Source organism: Panulirus ornatus, chromosome 64 (assembly GCF_036320965.1).
Source record: "Panulirus ornatus isolate Po-2019 chromosome 64, ASM3632096v1, whole genome shotgun sequence".
Lineage (NCBI taxonomy): Eukaryota > Metazoa > Arthropoda > Malacostraca > Decapoda > Palinuridae > Panulirus > Panulirus ornatus.
The window spans coordinates 886,380-913,769 of record NC_092287.1 but is presented as its reverse complement, the minus strand read 5'-3'; the positions used below and the strand labels follow the sequence as shown (position 1 = coordinate 913,769).

At 44.2% G+C, this 27,390-nt stretch overlaps 1 protein-coding gene across 11 annotated transcripts in view; it reads right to left on the bottom strand.

Moving 5' to 3' along the window:
- Positions 1–27,390, bottom strand: part of LOC139746214 (octopamine receptor beta-2R-like) — a 413,324-nt gene that overhangs the window by 158,332 nt on the left and 227,602 nt on the right. For 7 of the 11 annotated variants that reach the window (XR_011712112.1, XR_011712107.1, XR_011712109.1 and 4 more), the window contains one exon: positions 20,150–20,189. The exons of the other annotated variants lie outside the window; for them this stretch is intronic. The gene's annotated coding sequence lies outside the window, so the exon portion shown is untranslated. The remainder of the gene's footprint in view (positions 1–20,149; positions 20,190–27,390) is intronic. 11 annotated transcript variants of the gene reach the window in all.

The following is a 27,390-nucleotide window of genomic DNA, read 5'->3' as shown; positions in this document are numbered from 1 at the left end:
TGTCTTCACTAACAACAAGGTCCTATCGCAGGGCAAAGCAAAATAAGCAAGATTTTTTCTTCCTGATTGAAGGTAACGCTCAAGTCTATGAAAAGTCTAACTTTAATAGATCTAGATATTGTAGAAGGTAACTTCGCTGGTGTTTTGAGAGTATGATGAAATATATCGGAATTTCCAGACTGTAACAAAGCTTGGACAAATTTCGTGATATCGGCAGAAGCCTCAGGCGGGAGAGAATCCAGATGCGACTGGAAAGAACACAGACGTCATCGCTTTGATGGTGAATACTGGAAATCTTCCAGAGCTTCACTACTTTGCTATATAAACATCGATGACCTATACGTATACTAACACTATTGGCTGTGTGGATGAAGAGGAGTATGGGTGGGTAGTATGAATCATGCCAGTGATGTTTACTGAGGATCTAAGCATCAGGTCATGGAGTGGCTTCGTCGTAGTCGACTCACAAACAGTCAAGAAGAAGAGATACAATAAACACGTCGCATGTAAGAACTTTCCTGCCAAGCAAAGCTCCTTTTCATGCCTCCCTGGATGAGAGGAAAGGAAATCTCTTACTTTGACTCATCCTTGACAAATGATATGAGGAAGCGGAATAAGATGATGATTGTACGATCTCAAGCGACGTCATGATATGGAGACATTAATCTTAGATCAGCATTTTGCTTGCTCAAGCAATATCCAAAGATGAAGACATTAACCTTTGATCATCATTCTGCTTGCTCAAGCAACATCCTGAGATACATTAAATGCCTGACCACCTGGCAGGTCCCTTGATCAGAGAGGGCCTTCCTGACTGAGCCCTTGAGGACGACCAAGCGATCCTTGGGTATAATGCTGCGACCTTTGACTTAACCTTTAAGGAAAGGGTCAAAGGTCAGGGGTAAATGTGCCAAATGTGTCCGAATTGGAGAGAAAAAGGAGAACAAGGGGACACAATTGGAGTTGGAAGGATGGAGTGAAAAAGATTTTGAGCGGCACGGGTGCAGGAGGGTGAAAGGCCTGCACGGGATAAAGTAAATTAGATCAATGTGGTATAAGGGCTCGACGTGATTCAGTAGACTGAACCAGGACATTTGAAGCGGCCGAGGCAAACCATGGAAAGGCCTGTGGGGCCTGGTTCTGGATAGGGAGCTGTGCTTTCGTTGCATTACACATGACAGCCAGAGAACGGATGTGAGCGGATCCGGCCTTTCTTCGTCCATTCCTGGCGCTACCTCGTTCACACACGAAACGAGGATGAAATATAAAACAAGAAAAAGAAAAAACTTGTCTATGTTTGTAACTTTTCCAGGCTTTGAAAGCCTCGTTACTATAGTGTACGAACTAAAAAGTATAATTGATTCAGCATTAGCGTCTATTTATTTTCCTAAAAATTTATGAGCAATGAGCACATATTGATAGAATTGATGACAGTCGCTATGATTGGTACTTTACACATTAAAGAGATGCATGGCTTCCTGCTGTGACAGATGTATGCTTAAAAGTAATCAACTTGTTACACCATTTTTGAAAAAAAAAAAAAAAACTATGACATGTTTTCTCTATTTCTAAGTTGTTGTTTTGAAATGAAATCCTTGAGTGTTTCTGATCACTGAACCGCTCGTTCATCTCATGATGTTTCGATACCTTGTCCTTCCCAGATCACAGACGGACTGAGATACATACGATACCTTGTCCTTCCCAGATCACACACGGACTGAGATACATACGATACCTTGTCCTTCCCAGATCACAGACGGACTGAGATACATACGATACCTTGTCCTTCCCAGATCACACACGGACTGAGATTCATAAGATGTGTATTTTCGTTGGTCGTAGCGGTACACAATATCGACGTGACTATATCAGATCTATCCTTCACTCCGCATCAATATTTACATTACATTACATTCTTGCTGCGTGCCATACGATCTGTGAATATTCTTCATGCTCGATGTAAATGACCTTTATATTGATAACAATGACCTTGGCTTACTGTAAATTACTTTGGCTCTCATTGTAAAATAAAATCACTTTGGTTCTTAATGTAAATAACTTTTGGTCTACACTGTAAAAAGCTCGGTTTCTATCAAAATTCGCCTCGGTTCTAGCTGTAAATAACACGGCTCCTCGTTGTATATAACTGATTCTCAGCATAGATTCGGCCAGTTTGGATTCCTTGCTCCACTAATGAGGCGAGTGTTGAGCGAGCAGAGGATACGAATCGTTAATTCCTTGAGCAAGGCGATAGACGAGTGAACAGTGAAGCTGGGAGCTTGAAGGTACGATTCATTAGCAAGATGGTACGACCCTTGAGCAGGACGGTACGACCCTTGAGCAGGACGGTACGACCCTTGAGCAGGACGGTACGACCCTTGAGCAGGACGGTATGACCCTTGAGCAGGACGGTACGACCCTTGGATATGAAATCGTTGGATAACATCAGGTATACGAGGTGATGTGTACCACAGGAGAGAGTTTGCGGCAAACTAAGTCGCTTCACGTGAGTAGAGGGTTTACCCTCGCCTTGTAAACATCTCTTAATGTGACGTCTCTGTGCCAAGAGGGCTCACGAGGGGCAGTATCTCTTGATGGGGTCTCTCTCAGCCAGTAGATATCTCTTGCTCCTCGCGCCCCTTGGGACGGTCTCGTTGACTGGACGATGGGGGAACATCTCGTAGCGGGGGAAGAGGTCGAGTGATGCTCTGGTGAACACTTGTATATTTCTAGCTGGAGTTGTGTGTGTGTGTGTGTGTGTGTGTGTGTGTGTGTGTGTGTGACCGAGGGAAGAGGTGCGTCTTCGAGGAGTATTTGTGGAGGGGAATTATTATTGGTGGTTGGACGTTGAAAGGAGGTGGGAGGTTGGGGGGATAAGTGGAATGGTTACTGAAGGAAAAGATGGCGGAACGGAGTGGTGGATGGAGGGAGAGAAATGGATGGGAAGGAATGAAGAGAGGGAAGGTGGATGAGGAAGGGCCCAGGAGGGAGGAAACTGTCAGTGTAAGGAAGGAAGGGAGAACAAAGGGGAGGGAAAGGCTACTGGAGGGAGGAGGTAGGGAGGGAACATAAAAGAGAACAGCTACTGGAGAGAGGGAGCTAATCAATATATGGAGGAGGGGAGATAAGATGGAAGATAAAAGACCACTGGGAGGAGGGCGGTGATCAATATAGGAACGAAGGGAGAAATGATGGAAGGAAGCTTGTGTAGAGAAGGCAGACGGATGGGCTACGACACTGGAAGGAGGGAGTCGACCAGTACAAGAAGGAAGGAAGGAAGGGTCAAACATGTGAGACGAACTGTAAAATTATCGTCTGTGTTTCTAAATAATTTGATTTAGAAAGTCTTCCCTCTGACCATGACACAGTAGTTAGGGAAATAGTAATGCTTTCAATGTTTACATCTTCATATCTCAGTCAACTGATGCAAACCAGTTGTACGAACTGATGGCATGATTGGTATTACAGCGTATCGCTTCAGGAGATGCAGAACACTGGTTCGAATCTCGTTTGATAATCAAGATGATATTACTTTGTGGTGTCATCATTTACAACTGTCACTATGACTCCTGAGCTTCTCATGTTAACCTTCACATCAATGGTGATATATCATTGTTTACATGTCTTTGTGTACCAACTCTTGCTTCTAAATATTACCTCAAATATTTACCTCTATCTTGAGATCTTCGTTAAGGCACTTCCTGTCGTGTACCAGGAAAACACCGTATTGAGGACTTGACGTTGTCCATCAGTCTGTCGCAGGGTTCGAACCCTGAGAAGGTGCAGTCGTCACGATAGTGGTCACGAAACTCAAGCTGTCTTGCAAGACACGAACTCGTACGAGTTATGAAGGTGATGTTGGAGGTCGTCCTGATCCCAGTGCACTCTGGATCCGACTCATCCTTTGGGAAACTGATCAAGGGAGACTTCTAGTAAGAGACGACATGAAAATGTAACGATATCATATAACGGACGCAAGTACAGCCACGGACAGAAGTCGCAGGAACACGTTTAAAGTGCCGGCGTACGTCTGGTGGTGGCGTTACCGAACCTCTTCCGTCTCCTCCTGTCCAGACAGAAGGCTGGGTACCCCGCTGACCACATGTTGGGTACCCCGCTGACCACATGTTCCTCACACGGCTCGTCAGGAGGTTGACTGCTTTACATATTCCAGAAATCGTCCGAAATAACAACTTTTGCACGAGCCAACTACTGCACCACGAGATACATTATGATGGGGATATAGAGAGATGCACGTGTGGTGATCATAATGTTTACGTCTGCGGAGATTGTCAGGGGTCATGTTGCTCGTTTGTGAGGTGATGCAGAGGCCCCAAGCCTGATTGCATGATACGCAGTACAGCGGACACACACGTGTCAAAAGGAATAAACATGTATTGGAGCAGAGGTACATCGAGTGACTCACTCTTCCAGACATCGTGTGAACAATGCAGGGTTAACATGGGTTCCAGGAAGGTCCTCCACGTTGTGCGCGAGCCACATCACGCCACCACATGGAAGACGAGAGACTGGCTCCTCCTGACCACAGGGCAGGTGTGGAGGAGGACTGACCAAGTAAAATGTTCACAACCTTCATCATAAGACCACACTTCCTTACGTCTGTTGAAAAGAGTGAAACATTCGAATGCATAGCCCTTCCCACACACACACACACACACACACACACCACATGAAAAATATCAACAGAAAGTTAGGATAAGTTCACCTGGCGTTCACATGTAAACCTCTTACAAATGTTTATCTGCAGGAGCGAATCCCCGAGAATCATTAAGCTTGTTATTTAGTGTCCCAGATCCTGGATATTACACAGCTCTTCGTGATCACCGCCCACCGCTGCACAACGGGTATTAACATCGCTCAGCACGACGGTACGATCATTGAACGTGACGGTACGATCATTGAACATGACGGTACGATCCTTGAACGTGACGGTACGATCATTGAACATGACAGTACGATCCTTGAACGTGACGGTACGATCATTGAACATGACGTTACGATCATTGAACGTGACGGTACGATCATTGATGACAACTTTGCACATAGCGGCGTGGCTCGAAAGGTCGTATAGTTATGCTCTGAGTTCGCACCGTGCTGCTCCAGGGTCGTATCTTTTTGCTCAAAGGTCGTACCGTGATACTCATAAGGGCTAGAATGAATAACAATAAGAAGGATAAACCGACGAATGTTAATGCCAGTACAGATGTTTTCCTGGGCAGCAGCTACAGGGCAAACACGACATATTTTCACACACTGCTCGTAACTTTCCCCTCAAAACAAATTATGACAAATAACAAATACTTTCTGCACAAGTTTTGTTATTTCCAGGACACAAGGAGCATTTGTGTGCGAAAACACCTTACCCAAATGGTGCAAAAACATGTGTAAGGGATTGGCGAGACCTGTAAATATACCTCACTGGGGGAACCACGCTCATTCTTAAGTATACATTTCCATACTTACTAGTGTTATTCTGACGACAGTTTCTTGTATGACTGAACTACATAGACACACCTGTGAATATGACTTATAGGAGTAAATGATGATGATAATGATACAAATACAAACAATATGATAATGATGATGATGATGATAATACTGTTAATATACTACTACTACTACGACTGATAATGATAATAATGATGATAATAACAATAATAATTCTTTTACCCCTACATAATTGCCTTTCCTTCTTACCGAAGAAGCATCGGGAATAGAAGAACAATGGCCTTATTAGCCCTACATCGTTCCTCATATACCACATCTATCCAAAACATTCTATCCAATGAAATAATGATGATGAATTAATAATAATAACAATAATAAAGATAATTATAATAGTAATAACAATGATAATAATAATAGGACTAATAATGATAATCATAATGATAATAATAACAATAATAATAGAAATGATAATATTAATAATAATGATAATAACAATAATGATAATAATAACGATAATAATAATAATAATAATAATAATAATAATAATAATAATAATAATAATAATAATAATAATAATAATAATAATTATAATAGTAGTAGTAGTGATGATAATGACATATGATGATGATAATGATAACAACATTAACTGTAATAATAACATTGTTCCTGGTATATTCTTTCAGGATTACGTCAGCCCTCCTCCTCAATAACGCCAACAATTCTATAGAAGACCTACAACAATACTCCAACACCACAAAAGCACATCTCCAACACTTCTCCAGCACCCTTAAAGGAGCCCAATTTCCTTACTTCCTCACAATATACTCGGATCTTCAGCAACCCTTCTCCAACAATGGTGTTGTCACCTTCACTGTTCTAACCTAGTGAAGGATTATGTGGGTTCAAACTTCCAAATTCAGTTATGATAATCCGTAAATTAGTTAACTCTTGATGACAGCCAGGCAAAAGTTGTTAGTCTTTAATGTGAAGAGTCTAACAATTTGGAATGTTCAAAGAAATGGCCTTTTTTATTGACATTATAAGAGAGTTCACCAGTGTGTATCGTTAGATGGTATGTGTGTCTGTATCAACGTTGCTCTACACATACAACGTTGTGATTATGAGAGCTAGGCAGTATACACGTCGTACTCACAAGAGTTCTGAGGTAGCCTGGCTCTGTCGTGCTTCTGAAGGCAAACATTTCAAAGCCTCAGAAGCTAGCAGCATCGCGGCGGCTCAGTTATCGGCAAGCAACTGAATAGTTCTTGAAGCAAGCACACAGGGGCGGCTCTGACACACATCACCTTCTGGCTATGTTCCCGACACGTGCCAAAGCTTATCAGGATACGATTCAAAAGATAACACAGCTTATCAGGCAGTATTCCTGGGGTCAAAGGTCAACAGGGTCAGACAGGTAAGTGATGATGGGGAGTGATCTTGCCTGCCTTGCTTACTCAGACAAGTACACTTGTATTCCTTACTACTTCTAGGTCCGCCACCACCAACACCACGACTACCATTACTACTAATATCACATTCACTACTACTACTACTACTACTACTATTACTACTACTACTATTACTACTACTACTATTACTACTACTACTATTACTACTACTACTATTACTACTACTACTATTACTACTACTACTATTACTACTACTACTATTACTACTACTACTACCAAAAATGGATGCTGGATGATTCTCGATTTACATTGTTCCTGATCCATATTGATATCTTCTATGGAAATATCATGTTAGAGAAGACGTGTTGAACAGTCCGCGGCAACGTGTGTATCATGCTTGGTCCGGGGGTCTGGAGTGTTGCCATGATCCGTTGGCAAATGAGAGCAATAGGTGGGTCTGTGAGAGCAACAGGTGGGTCTGTGAGAACAATAGGTGGGTTTGTGAGAGCAACAGGTGGGTCTGTGAGAGCAACAGGTGGGTCTGTGAGAACAATAGGTGGGTTTGTGAGAGCAATAGGTGGGTCTGTGAGAGCAACAGGTGGGTCTGTGAGAGCAACAGCTGGGTCTGTGAGAGCAACAGGTGGGTCTGTGAGAGCAAAAGGTGGGTCTGTGAGAGCAAAAGGTGGGTCTGTGAGAGCAACAGCTGGGTCTGTGAGAGCAACAGCTGGGTCTGTGAGAGCAACAGGTGGGTGTTTGAGAGTAACAGGTGAAAGCGTGAGTGCAAAATGTGGGAGTGTGGGAGCAACAGGTTGGACTGTGGGAACAGTGGACGGGTTTATGAAAGCAACAGGTGGGTATGTGAGAACGACAGGAGGGTCTTTGAGAGCAAAGATATGACTGTGAGAGCAACAGGTAGGTCTGTGAGAGCAACAGATAGATTTGTGAGAGCAATAGGCAGTTCTGTGAGAGCAACAGATGGGTTTATGAGAGCAACAGGTTGAAGTGTGGGAGCAACTGATGGGTTTATGAGAGCAACACGTATAGTAATACACTTACATAAACATATCTATATTTTGTTTCGAGTCCTTTCAGTAGTATGAACCACAATGCCATCTGTGGGGTTACCTCCAACCCAGGTCCTCCCTCCATACTGGCTGACTAGCTACATATCCTTCCTAAACCACTTCTAAGTTTAGCTTCGTCTCTCCCACTGATATGGTAACTTAAAGGTTGTGATCAAGTCACCACTTACTCGTCCCTTCCTCGGTGGACAAATGCAAGGCCTCAAACCCGTTCCTGTAACTCACTTCTCATTCTTGTACCATTTTCGTTGTCATCCTCACAATAATGCCCTAACTTGGTTCATCGTACACACCATCAAACGTGGCTCGTCGTACACACCATCAAACTTAACGAGAACTGATGTATCATTCTGGTTAATTCTGGTCTTCAAGTAATATTCCAGAATTCTAAACTTCGTGAAAAGTTTTTGTCGACACTTGGTCTTGTGGACACAACCATGTAAGTGTAAAGCAGACTCAGGAGGCCAATATTCGTCCCTCCATTTCAGCCTCCTTCCATAACGTCTCACACTCGGGTTGTTTTTCTCTCTGATTCCTCGGTATCTGTGATGATTGTGTCTATCACCTGCCACACATGGAACAAGACGGCCGAAGATTACTGCATACTGTTGCCAACGTCACCCCCACGGCCTTCACTTGTGTGTGTGTGTGTGTGTGTGTGTGTGTGTGTGTGTGTGTGTATAAGAGACACATCTGGGCCCATCTATGGCTTCTGTAAACAAATATGTTTTCACGTACCATGTGTTTGCTCAGTCAGAGGAGCAGTGGATGTGAGCCTCGTACGTGGCAGCTGGTGACTATAAGCAACGCAGGTTTGTGATAAGAGCCAGAGTGAGCTCAGGAAGGCCTTAAACCCTCAGTAACATTATCGTCTCTCTCGCAAAACCTGATATGGTCTTACCTGATGTTTACAACCTCAGTATAACACGGGCAACATCTTTCCCCTGACATATATACAGCGCAGGCAACACAGCCGCTGTAAGCAACAAGAAAAATCTTATCCCACTTTCCCTGGGGTACCACCACTACGGGCTTACAGACGCACTGTATAGCTCACACATATTGTTGACACACACACACAACACACAGGCGCTCAGTTCTGGGATACTTCCGCCTGCCATATCCAGACCAGGAAAATAAATCAGTTGTTACTGAGGCACAATTTCCCTCGTAGTCAAAACCGACTCACTTTCCACAACCATTCAGAATGACTCATTTTCTACAACCTCTGAGTGGGTGGTGACACAAACATCAACAGACTCATAACCTCAGCGCGATTCCTTGTTGAATCATCTCAGCGCTACAACACACACACATTATTTACAACCAGTTGTGAAGTAAAATGAACATTTTGAAGGAGATAATCCTGTTGTGATTTTAAGAAACATGCTAGGCAGGCAGATGTTGCATTCGTCAAGGAGCAACCGCTGGACTACGCAAATCTTGTGCAATATCATGCAATATGCCTCAGTGCTTTCACTCAATGATTCCTCAACTCCCTCATGCGCAGATAGTGGTCCGCTATACGGACGGCTCCTCTCATGAGACGTATGAGAACCCCTTATGTCCCAGCCTCATGCAGCATGACGGTCAGACTGTGAGGTCAAGGGGAGGTTGTAGCATGACGGTCAGACTGTGACGTCAAGGGGAGGTTGTAGCATGACGGTCAGATTGTGAGGTCAAGGGGAGGTTGTAGCATGACGGTCAGATTGTGAGGTCAAGGGGGAGAAGTTGTATCGTCGTGGCGACCAAGGAAGACGTGTCGTGGAGGCAGACCTCACGACAGGAGGACGTCTTCGTCAGCGTCCGGGAGGTCACCCAGATGGACGTCGTGCAAGGCCTCGGTGAAAAGACTTTATCGAAATCCAATGTGTTTACGGTCCAGTTGTTCTCTCTCTCTCTCTCTCTCTCTCTCTCTCTCTCTCTCTCTCTCTCTCTCTCTCTCTCTCTCTCTCTCTCTCAGTCCATGCGGTGAGCACTACGTGTTAGCTTTGCGTTGGAGCGACATCTTGCTAAAGGTTTCTCTCTGCCTCTCTCTCCATAGCAATATTCATCGTCCCTGCCGTTAAACTCGTGCTAAGCTGTAGCCGCTTTCATAGTATGATTATGAGAAGCTGTGGCTGCTACCAAGACAGTCTCATGACAAGCTTAAACTGAAAACAAGAATTCGAAGGAAAAATGTAAATTTTGTTGATTGTTAGAGTCCAGTTATGAGACATGAGAGGACATTATTGGTGTAACTGTGGTACTTGCTTGGCATGATTTTGTCTTGCGTCCATCTAACTGTAACAGATCGTTCTAAACATACCTGAACAGAATGATGAAACTCGTATCACTTCACTGGAGTCATTGTAGATGGTTTGCATATCTTCTCTTGAGAATATACCTTCGAGTTCTGAAAATTTGGTGAGGAAGAATTTGTAGGTATGGATAGTAGGCATGTGAGAGCTAAGCCGGCCTCTAGTGGAATACCAAGAATGGAACTACAGAGGGTAAACTGTACTGCTGTGTGGGATATGCATCCCAGCCTTGCGGACTGGGTTAATATTGGTTAGTCTGTTGGTTGGGCTTCGGCTCTGTCGGCTGCCTGGGTTATAAAGGTCGTCTACATAATTACATACACTACAGCGGTGCTATGATACACTACAGCGGTGCCATAATACACTACAGCGGTGCTGATACACTACAGCGGTGCTGTGATACAGTATAGCAGTGCTATGATAACATTAAACTGTATCCTGTTCTGGGATGATGCTACAGCTGCTAGGATGATGTCAGAGGACAACCCCGCAGTACAATGTGATGATGTAACCAGAACAAGGAGGCTGGTGTGCTGGTTGGTAACAAGCTGAACACACAATGACCGGAACATTAACGGAAGGATAATTAGTTGAAGTGTTGCTTGGTTGTACAGACACACGCACATGCCAGCTACGATGTGTGTGAGGTAAGTTAATGAGGCGTGGGAACAGGGCAGTATCTGTTGAACTTTGACATATAAATACGTACTTCTGGGAAACTCTGCAAGATCTACAACAGCGAGAGAAGTTCTACTAGATTGCCTCAGACTCCATAATTTAAACAAAAAATAGTTTGGCCTCTCTCAAAGTACCATATTTCTTGACATTTGTCTGACTGTAAATATTTTCCTCAATCTAAACCAACTTTGCAAAAATTCGAGTCTAATGACTTATGTCTCAGCAACAGCAACGTAAGACATCATCAGTGAGCTTCTCCACGAAACCAGAGGATACAGAGCGTCGTGTGATGGTTCATATAAACTTAAAATTATCTGGCCATATTTACCGTGTGAGTCTGGCAAGGTGAGCGAGCCCGTCCCCCAGTCACCATCATGGTCGGGCAATATAGCCACCAAGATGCGATGATGACCCACGGGATTGCATCCATAAAGAAAGTATTCCACAAAATGACTCAGGAGATAGTGGGAATTTTCCCCCCATTTTCTGAGGTGTGGAAGGGTCGTGAGTTCCTGAGTCTTGAAGAACATGGGCAGCAGGACCCTTCCTCACATATAGCCTTTATGTGATGAGATACATGTTCACATGATCCTTCATGTGATGAGATCCACATGTTCAGTGAGCGTTCTTGAACATACGTTCATTGTCTGAGGCCTCCTCAACACATGTTCACTGTTTCAGGCTTCTTGAACATGCTCGCTGTCTAAGACTACCTGAACACATTCAAAACGTAGAAATATCAGTTTACCTGATAACTGCTCAACCTTCACTTAGAACATATCAGCAATATGTATTTACAATATAAACAACTCAAGTTTTACAGTCAAAAACACTAACCACTAACACGAGAGTGTGTGTTAAATGTTATACAAATGCCCACCTTCACGCCTAAAAACTACCAATCTGAAAAATTCTTGCAGACTAACTAACCCTCGTATATTGCAGACAGTGAAGCATCATCGTACACAACTAGGAATGACTTTGATAATCAACGTATGAAGTAAACGGCTGGTGAATACTGACCCTCTGGTAGTTTTAATGATTCAACCAAAACGAACTTTGCTACGATAAACAAAATGACATGTGAATATTGTGTGTTATCTTCCCTACCTGAGGCCACACCTCGTCCTTGTGTTATCTTCCCTACCTGAGGCCATACCTCGCCCTTGTGTTATCTTCCCTACCTGAGGCCACACCTCGCCCTTATGTTATCTTCCCTACCTGAGGCCATACCTCGCCCTTATGTTATCTTCCCTACCTGAGGCCATACCTCGCCCTTATGTTATCTTCCCTACCTGAGGCCACACCTCGCCCTTGTGTTATCTTCCCTACCTGAGGCCACACCTCGCCCTTGTGGTGAGCAAACTGCAGGTTGATCTTTCCTCCGTAATCTAGATTATAGACAGCCGGCGTGTCGCATGTCCAGTTACAGCGACTGTCGGAACAAATATACTGTTGCGACCCATCATACACACTGCTCAGTCCTCCGCTTACAGAGTACGTACACACACACACACACCTACACAGACACACACACACACACACACACACACACACACACACACACACCTGCACACACACACACCAACACAGACACACACACACACACACACACACACACACACACACACACACACACACACACACACACACACACATACACACATACACACACACACATATATACACACACACACACACATACACACACACACACACACACACACACACACACACACACACGTCTGTATACAAACACTGACATCCACATATGCATTCAGAACTACACAACAAAAGCAGACTGAAACAAAATATTGTTGACGAAATAATATCATAACAAGAATAACTACATTCGAGGAACGTTTTTTATATATATATATATATATATATATATATATATATATATATATATATATATATATATATATATATATATATATATATATATATATATATATGAGTTGATGTGAGGGACAATGTATGATGGAGTTAGCGAGATAAACGTGATGTATAACAAATGAGGGGGGGGGGGAAGGGTGCTTAAATGACAGGGAAAGATGTGTGGGTGACATCTGACGGATGATAGACACACGGATGATAGACTGATGGATGATAGTGACAGGTGACAGACTGACGGGTGATAGAATGAACACTTTGTGTCTGTTTGTGTATGTATGTGTATTAATGTGTATATATGTATATGTATGAGGTAACATGTGGGTATGTATATCCTGGTGTGCTTCCCAGGTGGCTACCTTCTTCTCCGCATGACTCTTATGGAGCCGTCGTCCTCCTCATTAACTCTCCCGCCTCATTACTCATGACATGATTCTCATGACCTCTATATCCAGTCCCTCAGGGGTGAAGATGATTCCCTCACTCACGCGAGTAAACATGACCAAGTCATTCGTGAGTCATGTAGTTCTGCATCATGACACCAGGTGGCCAGGAGGGCGCTAGCTATCCCTGGGGGTTCGAGTCTGCAACATCTTCATATCCCAGGGTCTCCTGCGATGCAGGTCCTCACGCATGCATGACCTGATTCCCCCAGGCGTCGGACCACACGTACCATCACCTCAGGTCCCACGCTTATGTAAATATCGTGCTCACAGATCTCAGGCTGAGTGTTACCAGCAGAGGCAACGTGAGGGAGACAAGGATTCATAGATGATCGCTACCACACCATCACAAACGCACTACCACACCTCACTCTATTGCCAGACCAGGAACACAAATCTCGGCAACTTGTTGGAAAGATGTTATATTGTAAAGTTAAACTGTTGGAAACTTTACGCGAGAGAGAGAGAGAGAGAGAGAGAGAGAGAGAGAGAGAGAGAGAGAGAGAGAGAGAGAGAGAGAGAGAGAGAGAGAGAGAGAGAGAGAGAGAGAGAGACTTGGGACGGACTTGACACATAATGAAGAAAACTTGACTCTAACTTAGTCCCTCGCGGCACCAGCTTATCTTAATCTTTACATCATTCATTTCCTCACATTATCTAGCAATGCTTTGCATCTGTTATTCCATCTATTAACTTCAGAACAAATGAAATAAATTTTGCCTTCAGTCACTGGTTGTAAAGAGGCAGTGCCTGCATCACTGGCTACAGTGAGAAACTGCCCCAGACACTGCTTCTCACAGATCTAGATACCTGAAACTTAAGTTTTAAGTTTGAATAACACAAAGTTTCCTCAGTTGACGCTACGCGTTGGCTTTCCATCGTACACGTAATTTATAAAAATTTCCCTACATTCCCAGAGAGAAAATGTTTTGGTACACATGCTGTCATTGCTCAGTTCTCCTGCCTCGACTTATCATGCCAGTTATTTCTGACTCGGTGTTGGAGAGCTAACTGTGGCCTTAGTTACTGGTAGCTGGCTCACGTAACTGTTTGATTATGAACAAAGACGACAACCTTATACCAGGAACATGAATCTAGTCACATTCCTATTACATAGAATATCAACTTCACACTCCAACATCTGTACGTTCTCTCTCGTGTGTGTGAGTGTGTGTGTGTGTGTGTCTGTGTGTTCTTCAGAGACAGAAGACCCCCATCAGTTCAGCTATACAGAATAAACCACTGGACTGGGTGATCAAGCAGAGGTATGGTATTGTCAAAAAAAAAAAAAAAAACTGTGTGGAAGAAGTAACAGAGGATGGGGTGTGTTGGGTTCGCGGCTGTGGTGCGTGACGCACTCCTGAGTGAGAGCTGGTGTGGGTGGGAAACATTAACCATTAACAGGAAAAAATGAGACAATAATGGGGAAAATAAACCTTTAATGAGAATAAGCCAATGGGAGAAATAACCCACTGATGGGGAGAGGAGCCACTAATGGGGAGACTGATCTATTAGTGAGAAAAATGAACAGACCATTAGTGGGGAAAATAAACCATTAATAGTGAAGATGGACCATTACAGGGAGAATGAAACAGTACTCTTAAAAATGATCCACTAATGGGGAGATGAGCCACTGAGAGTGAACACGAGCTATCAATGGGAAGAGTGAAGCAGAAATGGGGAGACTGAATCATGACTGGGGAGAAAGAACCAGTGGGGAGACACATCCAGGTCAGCTCCCGCACCGGAACATGTATCTTCACGTCATAGATTCGTTCTTTTCTGGTAATGACTCACACAACATGGTCAATATTTTCCCCAAAGAACCAATAAGTTTCAAAGCGCTTCGTGAATGTGAAGAATGTAGAATGTATAACTTAAGGTCGAAGATGTAGAATGTATAAATTGAAGATGAAGGTGTAGAATACATGATTATGGTTGTAAATACGATTTAAAAGTTTTACATCAGGTATCTTTCCTGGTACCTATTGCATAACCTCAGGTCCGTCTGTCATAGCCCGACCGTCGACCAGAGTAAGCCAACACTAATGAGAATATCCACCTTAACCCCTTGAGTATGACGACCTGGCCATTGACCTGACCCTAGCTAGTGCTTGCGTATGTCCCTTGCAGCATGTGTGTACTGTCAGGATCATCTGCTTCATGCACCGGTTCCGACGCACTGGAGTTTAGCTCGTCCGCGCGTGAGTACAAACAGCTTAGTATATCCAGGCGCAAAATCATGCAGTTACGTTTTTCCGTCCACGTACAGTGACTGCAAAACTTTATGTCACCCTGGCAGGAGACTCGAGGGAACTTCCTCAAGACACGGTCACCAGCAGGCGGTAAAGACGTATACTGAGGATCACTACAGGTGTCGCCAGGCTCGCCGGAGACCTCACGATGACCACGTGATCAGGGTCGATACCTGAGACAAACAGGAGAGAGAGAGACAGTAAACCTGTTACGTGGCGAGGAAATGAACCCAGGCCCCGGAGGTGAGGAGGTATCAGATCATGTGAGGTGGACGGGTGAGGAGGACTAGTGAGGAGGACGAGTGAGGTGGACAATAGAGGAGAGCGAGTGTGAGAAGTGGGTGAGGTGGACGAGTGAGAGGATGGGTGAGGCGGCCCAGTAATCCCCTCCTGGACTTGCCTTAATCCTTCCTCCAGACCGTCACTTACCTCTGCCTCCTTCAGCTGCCACTTAAGTCTCTCCCAGCTCAAGCCGTCCAGCCAGGCTTAGCTCTCCCAGCTAAGCCTCACTCAACGGTGGGACCTCCAGCTTTCCTACTTATGTTTACTATAGCAGCTCTCAGCTAAGTTTCTTTCAACTGTGGAATCTTCTGCTTCAGATTTGTTTAACATGCTGGCCTTCACGCTGCCTTCATGCTGCCTTCAAGCTTGTTCTAATGCTGCCTTCACACTGGTCCTCAGGCTTCCTCTGCATTCCCCTCAGCCTTCCCTCATTATGCCATAGTCAACAGATGTGAGCACCATTGGTTGGCCCGCCCCTGTACTTACAAGTGTAAGGCTCACTTATCTAAGTAGAAGGTATTAAACAGAATTGTTTCCTTGTGAAGGTCAATCATCTGCTCCTACTACCTCGCTAGCGTGAGAAATGATCAACAAATACGAAAATAACTAGTTGGGTAACTCCTGGTCATGCTGTCATTAGTGACACATTTGTATCTAAGATTCTTGCAAAAAAACAGTCTAGTTTCGGGAGTGGCTCGGTGTCTGTGCCCACCCTCCTCCACAGTTTCCTATTCTCGCCCAATTAGCAGCCAGATCAAAGGCAGTTAGCTGTAATTGGGCGGTTGGACGCGTTTATATAAAGCGACCGATAATTAACTTTCTTGTGGAACGAGAAAATAAAGGAACGTCAGACGGGGTGTTGGCTCACACACACACACACACACACACACACACACACACACACACACACACACACAGGGGCCTGGTGACTGGTGAAGGTGTTTGGGCCAGCGTCTTCTCTGCCTGAATAATAAGTTCGCTGTTGCTCAGACCAGTGAGTTCCCCGACGTGAACATCGTTCCTTTCACACTACAACAGCTGTTGTGTGGGGCTTTCAGCGTCTAATATTTCAGCCTCTTACATCGTGAATATAAATGGTATACAGACACTTAGGGACATGAAGTTATCCCCTGTTGTTATCTTTTCATTAAGAAACTCATATCCTTTACCTTCTGAACTCACTTGGCTGAGACTGGAGGATGTCTTTGGCCCGAGATACGGCACCTGAAGTATGACAAAAGCAATAAGGTTTTGATCCAGCTTCACATATTGCCTTGTCTGAGGCGATCCTCAGGTTTAAAAGCGACACACGACTATTGGTAGTCGAGGATAAGCCATTCAAACGTCAAAGCAAAACTGATCTTCCACACAGGCGCTGCAGCAACTGGCTGGCAATATAGGATATGATGCTCATCCTTGGCGTGGCCATATTCCCCAACGTGAGCGGGGTGTATGTTGCAGGGCAAATAATGCCTAACTCAGCTGTGTGGGGCGTGTCGTGCAGGTTGGGTCTCGCCTCACAAGAGAGAAACGCTGACAGGACGAATGAAATATACGACACGATTTCAGAAAGGATCGGCCCTGAGCGGCACTTGTCAGCTGAGCGACAATCTTCTCTCGGGAGTTACGTCATACACTTTATCTCAACACCAATGATGAAAAGACACGTTGCTCAGCCGTCTAACAAATGCTAACAAACTACACATGGGTAATCTGTGGCGTAACTGTTTACATACGCAGAGTACAAAAATGTTTCTTACTCTGAAACCAAAGTATGGGAACCGGGTTATCTTATGATCTTACAAGGCTTAAGTTATAACATTATGGAGGTCGGGTTATCTTACAACAACATTATGGAGGCCAGATTATCCTACAACATTATGGAGGTCAGGTCATCATCTTACAACAGTGAGGGAAGACGCCAGCGAGCCGGAGGAAACCAATGTGTAACGATAACGTTCACACCTCACACCACTAAGCTTGACACCTTCTCTCCTCCTCCGAACTTCTCTCCTCACCCCACACATCTCCCCTCACCCCACACATCTCCCCTCACCATATCCCCCTCACCGTGAAGGAGGCGCCTCCCCTCATTACCTGGCCAAGTATTTGTTCCTGCGTCCTGCTGACGCAAGAGGGACTCCTCGGCCTCAGCTAAATTGTCTTAATGAACTTTAAACTCCAGTCATACCACCTCCCACCACGGACGGCTCTCTCCCCGTGTTATACCCCACCACGGACGGCTCTCTCCCCGTGTTATACCCCACCACGGACGGCTCTCTTCCCGTGTTATACCCCACCACGGACGGCTCTCTCCCCGTGTTATACCCCACCACGGACGGCTCTCTCCCCGTGTTATACCCCACCACGGACGGCTCTCTCCCCGTGTTCAACCTTCATCTCCAGTCTTGGAAACTAACGAAGTTATCTTCAGCCGAGTGTTCTCAGTTATCGCTGTTGAAGGTACACGTAGATCCTGCTGTGGTGGCCACGACGTTATCTGGGGAAGTATGAACACTGGCTGCACTGTATATACATTACCTTAACTCCTACAAGCAAGACCGAATCTCTTAAGTGTGTCAGTAACTACTCTCGTGTGTAGTGGACATCACGTGACACGATCGATACACACCGTTTCAGGGTAATCACCAAACCGTCAGGAAAAAACGAGCCGAGATCAGGAGACTCGTTCATGATGCATCGAGGAAGGCAGCCCGGCGTCAGGAGAGCGTCGTACCTTGCCGCCAAGACAGGTAGCGGGGAGTCGTCAGGGGAGGTAGTGCCACCTCGCCAGGGAGAGAGATAACTGGTCGTTAGGAGAGGTAATGTAGCGCCAGGAGAGACACCTGTCAACCATGAGAGGCAGCCAGATGCATCAATCAGCAATATTCGATGCTTCTCACAACCGCCTCAAGTCACCTAACGCCATCGTCTGTCAGGACGAGGCGATGGAGCAGGAGGGGATCCACTCCGGAGACCTGCCATGTAGCAGGTATACCGTGGTCGTCGTGTGGAGACACGTACATACCCACACCTGAGTGATGCAGTCCAGGTACCCTCTGCACCGGCCGAGCCCGACTATCCCCCCAGCTACAAGAAACAGGTCAGGTCAGGCAGGTGCTTGTATTCACCAAACCTGACCTACACTGTATAAGGCAGTGTACAGACCCACACAAGAAATATACGATTATACACAGAAACAAATGCTAAGTGGGATAGACAGGAATGTAGCAGACTCGAGAGACGATCCTCAAGTAAAACAGGTCACTGTATATACATAGATTGTTATACTTATCATAAACATATAAATCGACGATGGTTGCCAGAGGTCGTGAAGAGAAGGACGGCCAAATCAACCAAGACCCCCACAGCAAGACCCCCACAGCAAGACCCCCACGGCAAGACCACCACAGCAAGACCCCCACAGCAAGACCCCCACAGCAAGACCCCCAACACCACTGCAATCTTCCGGTAACCTTAAGGACAACGATTCTCGTCACGAATGTGAAAATATAACTTGATACGAGCACTGTTCAGAGGCAAACAGTACGACATTCTGACAGCGCGGATGTGCATTACTTCAAGGTCGTGCAATAAACAATCCATTACTAAACGCTCATTAAAACCGTTAGTGTGAGCGAGCGTGAGTGTGAGGCCACAGTCAGACCTGCAGCCTCACAAATGAGGGTTTCCTAAGCCTCATCCAGACTGTGTCAAGGAGGGGGACGTTATGTCCACCTGCTCACCGTTCCCTATGATGTGGCTATGTGCTGGTTCACTGTACTACTTACTCCCACACACACACACACACATACACACACACACACACACACACACACACATATATATACACACACACACACACATACACACACACACATATACACACACACACACACACACATATACACACACACACATACATACGCATACACGCACACACACACATACACACACACACACACACACACACACTTACACACACACACACACACATTTTATATATATATATATATATATATATATATATATATATATATATATATATATATATATATATATATATATATATATATGAGCATATGAGACGTTCGGGGTAAACCATGGAAAGGTGTGTGGAGCCTGGATGTGGATAGGGAGCGAGGGTTTTGGTGCATTACACATGACAGCTGGAGAATGGATGTGAGCGGATGCTGCCCTTCTTCATCTGTTCCTGGCGCTACCTCGTTAACGCGGGAAACGACAATTAAGTTAGGAAATGATACGTGTATATTTATGAGTTTATGTAGGATGATGATGAAGGATATGAGTGAGAGGAACCACAGGAATACTCACAGGTTTTGAGCCGCTCTCGCTGTTGGTGTCGCCTGGAGACCTGGAAATGATAACCTATGAGAGACAATGATCATAAGTGTTGTAGGAACATATAACAACAACCATCAGTGAGTACAAGCTGCGTTTACATTATCTATTAGATTGTGAAGATTGTGAATTCATATTTTTGTCGATCTGTCAGTCTGGATATTTGTCCCTGTCGTATAGTAATCTCAAGGATTTCCATTTTACGGGCTCATACAGCGCTCAGAGAGCTAGTCACGTCCACTGGGGTGGACCACGGGTCACGAAGTGTTGCGATATTGTGTATGTGTCTGTGAGATTACTGCAGGACAGCTGAGAGGCAGGTGTTTAATGTCTTCAATGTGGAAGTTGGGTCATGTTGTATGTTGTACAAATGGTTGTAATGTTCAGCAGATTACTGGTATCTAGACGACGATATATATATATATATATATATATATATATATATATATATATATATATATATATATATATATATATATATATATATCCAAAGGAAAACTAAAAATAAAGTTGGCAAGAGTTAATATTCAAATCTATGCATGTGGCCGGCATCAGCTCAGGTAAAATATAGCCTCTCTCTTATAACTCTCGCAGGGAAAACTTAAAAACGAATTATCTCGAATTTCAGGATTATAGTTTGATTAGGATTAAGTAGCCAGGTGGGTGACATCACATCTGATAACTAACTCAGACATAAGATCACTTCTATAGGGTAAAGACGAGGAACTAATGACGAAAATATATTTGTAAAGTGAAGCAGAAAGATAATCAAGCACACTGATATGACCCAATACTATAAGAAAATATATAAAAAAATTCTGAGTTAATTTGAAAAACTTTTCTTCTGTAAGTTTATCTTCATTCTTCCATCAGGAACTTTACCAACCATACGCCACTCCTCACACACGTCAGCCTGACACTGTAGTGGTGACCACTCCTGCAGGACCACACAGCTCCTGTGTTAGTGTTGGGTGCCAGGGTGTAGTACACACGAACCATCAGTGCACGGCTGAGACCATCAGTGCACGGCCAAGACCATCAGTGCACGGCTGAGACCATCAGTGCACGGCTGAGACCATCAGTGCACGGCCAAGACCATCAGTGCACGGCTGAGACCATCAGTGCACGGCTGAGACCATCAGTGCACGGCTGAGACCATCAGTGCACGGCCAAGACCATCAGTGCACGGCTGAGACCATCAGTGCACGGCTGAGACCATCAGTGCACGGCTGAGACCATCAGTGCACGGCTGAGACCATCAGTGCACGGCTGAGACCATCAGTGCACAGCTGAGACCATCAGTGCACGGCTGAGACCATCAGTGCACAGCTGAGACCATCAGTGCACGGCTGAGACCACCAGTGCACGGCTGAGACCATCAGTGCACGGCTGAGACCATCAGTGCACGGCTGAGACCATCACAGTACGGCTGAGACCATCAGTGCACGGCTGAGACCATCACAGTACGGCTGAGAGATACAATATAGGAGGGAGGGTCATCGGTTTCCGATACATCGGAACAACGGTGGGTAAGATATTGTGTAATACATTCTGTCTGACGGTGCCTGTCTCCTCTGTTCTCTTACTCTCCATTTCTAATCAGTTTTAAAGCCAGAGCTTACACACACACACACACACACACACACACACACACACACACACATATATATATATATATATATATATATATATACATATATATATATATATATATATATATATATATATTTTTTTTTTTTTTTTTTTTTTTTTTATACTTTGTCGCTGTCTCCCGCGTTTGCGAGGTAGCGCAAGGAAACAGACGAAAGAAATGGCCCAACCCCACCCCCCCCCCATACACATGTACATACACACGTCCACACACGCAAATATACATACCTACACAGCTTTCCATGGTTTACCCCAGACGCTTCACATGCCTTGATTCAATCCACTGACAGCACGTCAACCCCTGTATACCACATGACTCCAATTCACTCTATTCCTTGCCCTCCTTTCACCCTCCTGCATGTTCAGGCCCCGATCACACAAAATCTTTTTCACTCCATCTTTCCACCTCCAATTTGGTCTCCCTCTTCTCCTCGTTCCCTCCACCTCCGACACATATATCCTCTTGGTCAATCTCTCCTCACTCATTCTCTCCATGTGCCCAAACCATTTCAAAACACCCTCTTCTGCTCTCTCAACCACGCTCTTTTTATTTCCACACAACTCTCTTACCCTTACGTTACTTACTCGATCAAACCACCTCACACCACACATTGTCCTCAAACATCTCATTTCCAGCACATCCATCCTCCTGCGCACATCTCTATCCATAGCCCACGCCTCGCAACCATACAACATTGTTGGAACCACTATTCCCTCAAACATACCCATTTTCGCTTTCCGAGATAATGTTCTCGACTTCCACACATTTTTCAAGGCTCCCAAAATTTTCGCCCCCTCCCCCACCCTATGATCCACTTCCGCTTCCATGGTTCCATCCGCTGACAGATCCACTCCCAGATACCTAAAACACTTCACTTCCTCCAGTTTTTCTCCATTCAAACTCACCTCCCAATTGACTTGACCCTCACCCCTACTGTACCTAATAACCTTGCTCTTATTCACATTTACTCTCAACTTTCTTCTTCCACACACTTTACCAAACTCAGTCACCAGCTTCTGCAGTTTCTCACATGAATCAGCCACCAGCGCTGTATCATCAGCGAACAACAACTGACTCACTTCCCAAGCTCTCTCATCCCCAACAGACTTCATACTTGCCCCTCTTTCCAGGACTCTTGCATTTACCTCCCTTACAACCCCATCCATAAACAAATTAAACAACCATGGAGACATCACACACCCCTGCCGCAAACCTACATTCACTGAGAACCAATCACTTTCCTCTCTTCCTACACGTACACATGCCTTACATCCTCGATAAAAACTTTTCACTGCTTCTAACAACTTGCCTCCCACACCATATATTCTTAATACCTTCCACAGAGCATCTCTATCAACTCTATCATATGCCTTCTCCAGATCCATAAATGCTACATACAAATCCATTTGCTTTTCTAAGTATTTCTCACATACATTCTTCAAAGCAAACACCTGATCCACACATCCTCTACCACTTCTGAAACCGCATATATATATATATATATATATATATATATATATATATATATATATATATATATATATATATATATATATATATGAGCCAATATTCATATTTATGATTCGTTAAAATCAGATCTAAATAGATCATTTTTGCAACATGTAATCAGCTCAAGTAAATGTGTCATACAGTATACAACTGATGAAACATGTGATGATCCTGGAGGTAGAGCTGACCAAGTAAACGTTTCAGAACGAAAACTTTTCTCATTATCCCTCCCGGACCCCAGGACGGAGGACAAGTTTCAAACGTTTAAAATATCTGAGGGAGATGGAGGCCTGTGTACGGCCCTGAAGGACGAGCCCTGCCTAGCGACCACATCCACTGGAACACAGGAACACTGGAACATAGGAACACTGGAACACAGGAACATAGGAACACTGGAATACTGGAACACAGGAACACTGGAATACTGGGACACAGGAACACTGGAACACCAGGCAGGAAGCGTCAGGCTACACAGGACCCAAACTGGTGAGGGAGATGGTCGACCATGGCCTAGGGTTACGACAACGCTCACCACTGGAAGACTTCAGCACGTCTGGGTCACTGTTACACTTGCAAAAAGTAAGTGGTATCCCACAATTACCTCTGACGATGGATATATATATATATATATATATATATATATATATATATATATATATATATATATATATATATATATATACATATATATATATATATATATATATATATATATATATATATATATATATATATATATATATATATATAATCTTACTACTGAGGGAGCAAGGGCGAAAACCTGAAGTGTGGCGTCACGAGCCATCTCAACACGTACCTGCAGACAAATACATTCAATCCTGCAGAAACAAGTAAATCTCTATTTCCTTTAGATTTTTCCAGCTGAGGCTTCCAGGTGGCAGTGACTGCGGCCAACAACAATGTTGTCTCCCTAGTGCTGGCATATCATCATGAGACCCTCCACAAGCCACGTCACTACACGTCATTGTCTATACAATACAATGATAAACAAAACTTGGTTGATGTATTTCTTGTCTTCTACTATTGTTGTAAAATGAGTTTATGATTTTCCGTTGATGCTGAGCAGCGGTTGTGAGTTGTGGGCCAGGCTCCAGGATCGAATAAGTCAACTCTCGCTCTCTCTCTCTCTCTCTGTCTCTCTCTGTTTCTCTCTCTCTCTCTCATATATATATATATATATATATATATATATATATATATATATATATATATATATATATATATCAGTGAACGATACTTTTTCTTACCGGACATATAGCGAAAGATAAATAAACCATTTTATGATTTTGAAAAAAGAAATTGGTTCGGGACTTTGCACAGAAAACTTTCATAAAAAATCCTGTTTTCTCTCCATGTGGCTGTGTTACCGTCAAATGGTCAGGTGTTCTCTTGTAAAATAGAACAAATAAGATAGATAACCCGTGTCTTACATGATGGTCTGATCACAGATATAAAAAAGGAGGGGAAATGTGTATTGGGACAATCTATCTTTACTGTAATTCTTCTGCAACTGACGAAACATACATTGTTTACTGAAAATCTTTCGTGAAAGACGAATGTTCTCTGGCAGTGTTGCATACTCGTGTCTGTTTGAGCGCTGCAGCTTTTTATTGCTGGATATGTTTGCTACTCCACTGCTCGCTGGGAACGAGCGCTGGCTTTATGGTAGTCTGGATAAGACAAATTTATATTCCCCTTTGTTCATCGCTTTGAGCATGATGGTACGACCCTTGAGCATGATGGTACGACCCTTGAGCATGATGGTACGACCCTTGAGCATGATGGTATGTTCCTTAAGGGTCGGGTCAAGGTCAAGCCATGATTAGCAAAGGTCATACCGTCTTTCTCAATAAGGTCAATCAGATTTCTAAGTTTACTGAAGGAATTACATTTATGTATGACGTCATAACAATAACAATGCATTGTGTTCCTTAGTGTAATATACGCAGAACACGTACGCCATGCTCGCTCAGCACATCTGCGTTCATGTGCATGAAACGCGAATTTTCAACTTGAGAATGAAGAGCGAATGTGGGTTGACTGGTGTTCACGGCTGTATGTTTGTTCATATATTGTTTGTACCAGTGGGAGTACATGGGACAGGTTGTACCAGTGGGAGTACATGGGACAGATTGTATTAGTGGGAGTACATGGGACAAGTACCATGGTGTGGGCTGGACCGCGCACCGTACCCATGCTAATACTTAACAAATTAATGAAACACTTTGCTCAACGTCTCGTCCTGGGACAGTGGGACGGTCTGTACAGGAAAAGATTATCGAGGATTATCCTCACATTCCCTGGTGGGCGAACAGTTCTGCCAGCGACGTGTGTGTGTGTGTGTGTGTGTGTGTGTGTGTGTGTGTTCGCCAACAGTTCTCTACGACCAGTTCAGTCTTATCCCCTTCTGCAGGGCCAAAGGGTCCTTGAGCACGGGGGTACGGCCTTTAGCCAGGTCATCGTACTGGGTCAAGGGTGGTACCGTTGTGTTAAGGAGGTTAATTCTGTCTTGTTCCGTTCCCTGGTCGTGTTCGCTACCTTGGTTGTTCGCTGAAAGTGGTCGCCGACTCGACATTAGCCGTCATAGCGAATAAAATGCTCATGGAATTAAAAATTCTTGCGGTTACAGCGACTCACAGTGCCTGGAAATCTGGAGCGTAAATATTTGTTTAATTATATTTCAGGCAAATGATAAATTAAATTAACACACACACACACACACACACACACACACACAACACAACACACACACACAACACATACACGAACAAACACAAGGTAGTGGCAAAAACATATGTTCAAAAGGGCCGCATATAAGACTGGGTATGATGCTGAGACCTGACTGTAATGCTAAAAGAGAGAGAGAGAGAGAGAGAGAGAGAGAGAGAGAGAGAGAGAGAGAGAGAGAGAGAGAGAGAGAGAGAGAGAGAGAATTGTAAATTGATAAACAAGAACATATAAATTCTATGGTTCGGTGTTGTTTATGTGTATATATGGTTCCACTAACAGGAGGGTAAGCATCTCTCCTCATCCAGTAAAGCAACAATCATCAGAATCATCTACTAATATGTGGACGTCCGTCTGGTTACCTCACGTTGATAACGCCATCATATCCTCTTGAGATCCATGTTAAGATCCTCCTCAGGAATAGACTCAGATCATCAAACACTTGAGTGTCCTCTACTCTTGCAAGAGAAGTATAATATACTTGTATAAGAAGACGAGAGCTACACTCACGCCGCTGGTGGACGGCAAGGTTTCCAATATGTAGTTCAAGATGACCGACGTCTGGTCTTCACAGGAGTACACTTGATCAAGACGAAGATCCTGAACAAGTTTGACCAAACCCTTCAGTGTGACTGTGTACGACGGGAATATCTTAAAGCGAGTCTTCAGAACTCCTTCAGCGCTTCTTATACAAGACACATCCTGATGGACCGATGTGTCTCGGGTTATTTCATCAGCGAGACGCACTCACACACACGGACACTCTGGTTAGCCTCAGAGACTGTCAGATCTCGTCCAGCTAATACAGTTACCACAGTTTCCTGTCCTTCTCTTTACATGAAAATTTCGGCGTAGAAAATCTTGGAGTTTCCAGCTTTTACATTTTCTGTATCTTAGTGCACCCGTCTCCCCAGACTTCCACTTGTGCACCCGTCTCCCCAGACATCCACACTTGATAGTCATTTGTTAACTGGCAGACTGTAAAAGTTGGACATAGTCTACACATCCAGCACCAACAATTTCATACATGTAGAAAAACATAAGTTCGGTGAAAATTACTCCAATAATTCACAGTCATGAATATTACTCCACAATCTCGCCAAATGAGCATTTAACTAAAACTTTATGCATGGAGACCTGACTGAGTGTCTTTCACTGTCACAAGCAGCCTGGAGTGGACCCATTCGTCTGTTGGCGTCTGTATTCCCTTCCTTTAAGACATCTGTTCAGATATGATTACCATCACAGCCTTTTTCTCTCTCTGGCATATTACTGTCTTGACCTCGATCTCCTTCATGATCTCAGT